General features: G+C 40.8%; 11 non-coding genes across 11 annotated transcripts; all 11 read right to left on the bottom strand.

The window, feature by feature from the left end:
- Window positions 1–347: 347 nt before the first annotated feature.
- On the bottom strand, window positions 348–466 carry LOC128003103 (5S ribosomal RNA). Its single transcript, XR_008175835.1, has one exon. It is a non-coding gene; the product is annotated as a 5S ribosomal RNA (ribosomal RNA).
- Window positions 467–687: 221 nt separating this feature from the next.
- Window positions 688–806, bottom strand: LOC128004841 (5S ribosomal RNA). Its single transcript, XR_008177516.1, has one exon. It is a non-coding gene; the product is annotated as a 5S ribosomal RNA (ribosomal RNA).
- Window positions 807–1,172: 366 nt separating this feature from the next.
- LOC128005729 (5S ribosomal RNA) lies at window positions 1,173–1,291 on the bottom strand. The gene has a single exon (XR_008178366.1). It is a non-coding gene; the product is annotated as a 5S ribosomal RNA (ribosomal RNA).
- Window positions 1,292–1,512: 221 nt separating this feature from the next.
- LOC127996720 (5S ribosomal RNA) lies at window positions 1,513–1,631 on the bottom strand. Its single transcript, XR_008169612.1, has one exon. It is a non-coding gene; the product is annotated as a 5S ribosomal RNA (ribosomal RNA).
- A 221-nt stretch (window positions 1,632–1,852) lies between these two features.
- Window positions 1,853–1,971, bottom strand: LOC127997741 (5S ribosomal RNA). Its single transcript, XR_008170602.1, has one exon. It is a non-coding gene; the product is annotated as a 5S ribosomal RNA (ribosomal RNA).
- Window positions 1,972–2,603: 632 nt separating this feature from the next.
- Window positions 2,604–2,722, bottom strand: LOC128003823 (5S ribosomal RNA). The gene has a single exon (XR_008176537.1). It is a non-coding gene; the product is annotated as a 5S ribosomal RNA (ribosomal RNA).
- A 221-nt stretch (window positions 2,723–2,943) lies between these two features.
- On the bottom strand, window positions 2,944–3,062 carry LOC127997740 (5S ribosomal RNA). The gene has a single exon (XR_008170601.1). It is a non-coding gene; the product is annotated as a 5S ribosomal RNA (ribosomal RNA).
- Window positions 3,063–3,695: 633 nt separating this feature from the next.
- Window positions 3,696–3,814, bottom strand: LOC128004482 (5S ribosomal RNA). Its single transcript, XR_008177171.1, has one exon. It is a non-coding gene; the product is annotated as a 5S ribosomal RNA (ribosomal RNA).
- A 221-nt stretch (window positions 3,815–4,035) lies between these two features.
- LOC127997739 (5S ribosomal RNA) lies at window positions 4,036–4,154 on the bottom strand. The gene has a single exon (XR_008170600.1). It is a non-coding gene; the product is annotated as a 5S ribosomal RNA (ribosomal RNA).
- A 368-nt stretch (window positions 4,155–4,522) lies between these two features.
- Window positions 4,523–4,641, bottom strand: LOC128002730 (5S ribosomal RNA). Its single transcript, XR_008175471.1, has one exon. It is a non-coding gene; the product is annotated as a 5S ribosomal RNA (ribosomal RNA).
- Window positions 4,642–4,862: 221 nt separating this feature from the next.
- On the bottom strand, window positions 4,863–4,981 carry LOC127994867 (5S ribosomal RNA). Its single transcript, XR_008167836.1, has one exon. It is a non-coding gene; the product is annotated as a 5S ribosomal RNA (ribosomal RNA).
- Between the last annotated feature and the right edge of the window lie 19 nt (window positions 4,982–5,000).

The raw sequence follows: 5,000 nt of genomic DNA, 5'->3' as shown, positions 1-5,000 counted from the left end.
AGGGCTATTTAAAGACCAGCCAATCTAATCGCCAGTACATTATATAAGTAGGAAAGAAAACCCAAAAGCTAAAAGCACCTGGTATTCCTAGGCAGTCTCTCATCAAAGTACTAACCAGACCTAAACCTGCTAAGATTCAGAGATCGGGCATTGAATCTTTTTTTTTTTTTTAATGAAAGATTATTATATAATTCGTGAAATTTTCCAAAAAGATTAAAGCACCTGGTATTCCCAGGCAGTCTCCCATCCATGTACTAACCAGGCCCAAACCTGCTAATATTCAGAGATCGGGCATTGACTCTATTTTTTGGCAAAATTATTATATACTAAGTGAAAAATGTCCAAAAAGCTTACAGCACCTGGAATTCCCAGGCGGTCTCCCATCCAAGTACTAACCAGGCCCAAACCTGCTTAGCTTCCGAGATCAGACAAGATCGGACATAGCCAGGTTGGTATGGCCGTAAGCGAAGTCTGCTGCAAAGAGAGGGCTATTTAAAGACCAGCCAATCTTATCGCCAGTACATTATATAAGTAGGAAAGAAAACCCAAAAGCTTAAAGCACCTGGTATTCCCAGGCAGTCTCTCATAAAAGTACTAACCAGACCTAAACCTGCTAAGATTCAGAGATCGGGCATTGACTCTATTTTTTGGCAAAATTATTAAAAACTAAGAGAAAAATGTCCAAAAAGCTTACAACATCTGGTATTCCCAGGCGGTCTCCCATCCAAGTACTAACCAGGCCCAAACCTGCTTAGCTTCAGAGATCAGACGAGATCAGGCATAGCCAGGTTGGTATGGCCGTAAGCGAAGACTGCTGCAAAGAGAGGGCTATTTAAAGACCAGCCAATCTAATCGCCAGTACATTATATAAGTAGGAAAGAAAACCCAAAAGCTAAAAGCACCTGGTATTCCTAGGCAGTCTCTCATCAAAGTACTAACCAGACCTAAACCTGCTAAGATTCAGAGATCGGGCATTGAATCTTTTTTTTTTTTTTTAATGAAAGATTATTATATAATTCGTGAAATTTTCCAAAAAGATTAAAGCACCTGGTATTCCCAGGCAGTCTCCCATCCATGTACTAACCAGGCCCAAACCTGCTAATATTCAGAGATCGGGCATTGACTATATTTTTTGGCAAAATTATTATATACTAAGTGAAAAATGTCCAAAAAGCTTACAGCACCTGGTATACCCAGGCGGGCTCCCATCCAAGTACTAACCAGGCCCAAACCTGCTTAGCTTCCTAGATCAGACGAGATCGGGCATAGCCAGGTTGGTATGGCCGTAAGCGAAGTCTGCTGCAAAGAGAGGGCTATTTAAAGAACAGCCAATCTTATCGCCAGTACATTATATAAGTAGGAAAGAAAACCCAAAAGCTTAAAGCACCTGGTATTCCTAGGCAGTCTCTCATAAAAGTACTAACCAGACCTAAACCTGCTAAGATTCAGAGATCGGGCATTGACTCTATTTTTTGGCAAAATTATTAAAAACTAAGTGAAAAATGTCCAAAAAGCTTACAGCACCTGGTATTCCCAGGCGGTCTCCCATCCAAGTACTAACCAGGCCCAAACCTGCTTAGCTTCCGAGATCAGACGAGATCGGACATAGCCAGGTTGGTATGGCCGTAAGCGAAGTCTGCTGCAAAGAGAGGGCTATTTAAAGACCAGCCAATCTTATCGCCAGTACATTATATAAGTAGGAAAGAAAACCCAAAAGCTTAAAGCACCTGGTATTCCTAGGCAGTCTCTCATAAAAGTACTAACCAGACCTAAACCTGCTAAGATTCAGAGATCGGGCATTGACTCTATTTTTTGGCAAAAATATTAAAAACTAAGAGAAAAATGTCCAAAAAGCTTACAGCACCTGGTATTCCCAGGCGGTCTCCCATCCAAGTACTAACCAGGCCCAAACCTGCTTAGCTTCAGAGATCAGACGAGATCAGGCATAGCCAGGTTGGTATGGCCGTAAGCGAAGACTGCTGCAAAGAGAGGGCTATTTAAAGACCAGCCAATCTAATCGCCAGTACATTATATAAGTAGGAAAGAAAACCCAAAAGCTAAAAGCACCTGGTATTCCTAGGCAGTCTCTCATCAAAGTACTAACCAGACCTAAACCTGCTAAGATTCAGAGATCAGGCATTGAATCTTTTTTTTTTTTTTAATGAAAGATTATTATATAATTCGTGAAATTTTCCAAAAAGATTAAAGCACCTGGTATTCCCAGGCAGTCTCCCATCCATGTACTAACCAGGCCCAAACCTGCTAATATTCAGAGATCGGGCATTGACTCTATTTTTTGGAAAAATTATTATATACTAAGTGAAAAATGTCCAAAAAGCTTACAGCACCTGGTATTCAATCAATCAATCAATCACCTTTATTTATATAGTGCTTTAAACAAAATACATTGCGTCAAAGCACTGAACAACATTCATTAGGAAAACAGTGTCTCAATAATGCAAAATTATAATTAAAGGCAGTATATTCCCAGGCAGTCTCCCATCCATGTACTAAACAGGCCCAAACCTGCTAATATTCAGAGATCAGGCACTGACTCTATTTTTTGGCAAAATTATTATATACTAAGTGAAAAATGTCCAAAAAGCTTACAGCACCTGGAATTCCCAGGCGGTCTCCCATCCAAGTACTAACCAGGCCCAAACCTGCTTAGCTTCCGAGATCAGACAAGATCGGACATAGCCAGGTTGGTATGGCCATAAGCGAAGTCTGCTGCAAAGAGAGGGGTATTTAAAGACCAGCCAATCTTATCGCCAGTACATTATATAAGTAGGAAAGAAAACCCAAAAGCTTAAAGCACCTGGTATTCCTAGGCAGTCTCTCATAAAAGTACTAACCAGACCTAAACCTGCTAAGATTCAGAGATCGGGCATTGACTCTATTTTTTGGCAAAATTATTAAAAACTAAGAGAAAAATGTCCAAAAAGCTTACAGCACCTGGTATTCCCAGGCGGTCTCCCATCCAAGTACTAACCAGGCCCAAACCTGCTTAGCTTCAGAGATCAGACGAGATCAGGCATAGCCAGGTTGGTATGGCCGTAAGCGAAGACTGCTGCAAAGAGAGGGCTATTTAAAGACCAGCCAATCTAATCGCCAGTACATTATATAAGTAGGAAAGAAAACCCAAAAGCTAAAAGCACCTGGTATTCCTAGGCAGTCTCTCATCAAAGTACTAACCAGACCTAAACCTGCTAAGATTCAGAGATCGGGCATTGAATCTTTTTTTTTTTTTTTAATGAAAGATTATTATATAATTCGTGAAATTTTCCAAAAAGATTAAAGCACCTGGTATTCCCAGGCAGTCTCCCATCCATGTACTAACCAGGCCCAAACCTGCTAATATTCAGAGATCGGGCATTGACTCTATTTTTTGGCAAAATTATTATATACTAAGTGAAAAATGTCCAAAAAGCTTACAGCACCTGGTATTCAATCAATCAATCAATCACCTTTATTTATATAGTGCTTTAAACAAAATACATTGCGTCAAAGCACTGAACAACATTCATTAGGAAAACAGTGTCTCAATAATGCAAAATTATAATTAAAGGCAGTATATTCCCAGGCAGTCTCCCATCCATGTACTAAACAGGCCCAAACCTGCTAATATTCAGAGATCAGGCACTGACTCTATTTTTTGGCAAAATTATTATATACTAAGTGAAAAATGTCCAAAAAGCTTACAGCACCTGGAATTCCCAGGCGGTCTCCCATCCAAGTACTAACCAGGCCCAAACCTGCTTAGCTTCCGAGATCAGACAAGATCAGACATAGCCAGGTTGGTATGGCCGTAAGCGAAGTCTGCTGCAAAGAGAGGGCTATTTAAAGACCAGCCAATCTTATCGCCAGTACATTATATAAGTAGGAAAGAAAACCCAAAAGCTTAAAGCACCTGGTATTCCTAGGCAGTCTCTCATAAAAGTACTAACCAGACCTAAACCTGCTAAGATTCAGAGATCGGGCATTGACTCTATTTTTTGGCAAAATTATTAAAAACTAAGAGAAAAATGTCCAAAAAGCTTACAGCACCTGGTATTCCCAGGCGGTCTCCCATCCAAGTACTAACCAGGCCCAAACCTGCTTAGCTTCAGAGATCAGACGAGATCAGGCATAGCCAGGTTGGTATGGCCGTAAGCGAAGACTGCTGCAAAGAGAGGGCTATTTAAAGACCAGCCAATCTAATCGCCAGTACATTATATAAGTAGGAAAGAAAACCCAAAAGCTAAAAGCACCTGGTATTCCTAGGCAGTCTCTCATCAAAGTACTAACCAGACCTAAACCTGCTAAGATTCAGAGATCGGGCATTGAATCTTTTTTTTTTTTTTTTTAATGAAAGATTATTATATAATTCGTGAAATTTTCCAAAAAGATTAAAGCACCTGGTATTCCCAGGCAGTCTCCCATCCATGTACTAACCAGGCCCAAACCTGCTAATATTCAGAGATCGGGCATTGACTCTATTTTTTGGCAAAATTATTATATACTAAGTGAAAAATGTCCAAAAAGCTTACAGCACCTGGTATACCCAGGCGGGCTCCCATCCAAGTACTAACCAGGCCCAAACCTGCTTAGCTTCCGAGATCAGACGAGATCGGGCATAGCCAGGTTGGTATGGCCGTAAGCGAAGTCTGCTGCAAAGAGAGGGCTATTTAAAGAACAGCCAATCTTATCGCCAGTACATTATATAAGTAGGAAAGAAAACCCAAAAGCTTAAAGCACCTGGTATTCCTAGGCAGTCTCTCATAAAAGTACTAACCAGACCTAAACCTGCTAAGATTCAGAGATCGGGCATTGACTCTATTTTTTGGCAAAATTATTAAAAACTAAGAGAAAAATGTCCAAAAAGCTTACAGCACCTGGTATTCCCAGGCGGTCTCCCATCCAAGTACTAACCAGGCCCAAACCTGCTTAGCTTCAGAGATCAGACGAGATCAGGTATAGCCAGGTTGGTATGGCCGTAAGCGAAGTCTGCTGCAAAGAGA

Source organism: Carassius gibelio, chromosome B22 (genome assembly GCF_023724105.1).
Source record: "Carassius gibelio isolate Cgi1373 ecotype wild population from Czech Republic chromosome B22, carGib1.2-hapl.c, whole genome shotgun sequence".
In the NCBI taxonomy this organism is placed as follows: domain Eukaryota; kingdom Metazoa; phylum Chordata; class Actinopteri; order Cypriniformes; family Cyprinidae; genus Carassius; species Carassius gibelio.
This window is presented reverse-complemented; position numbering and strand designations above follow the sequence as displayed.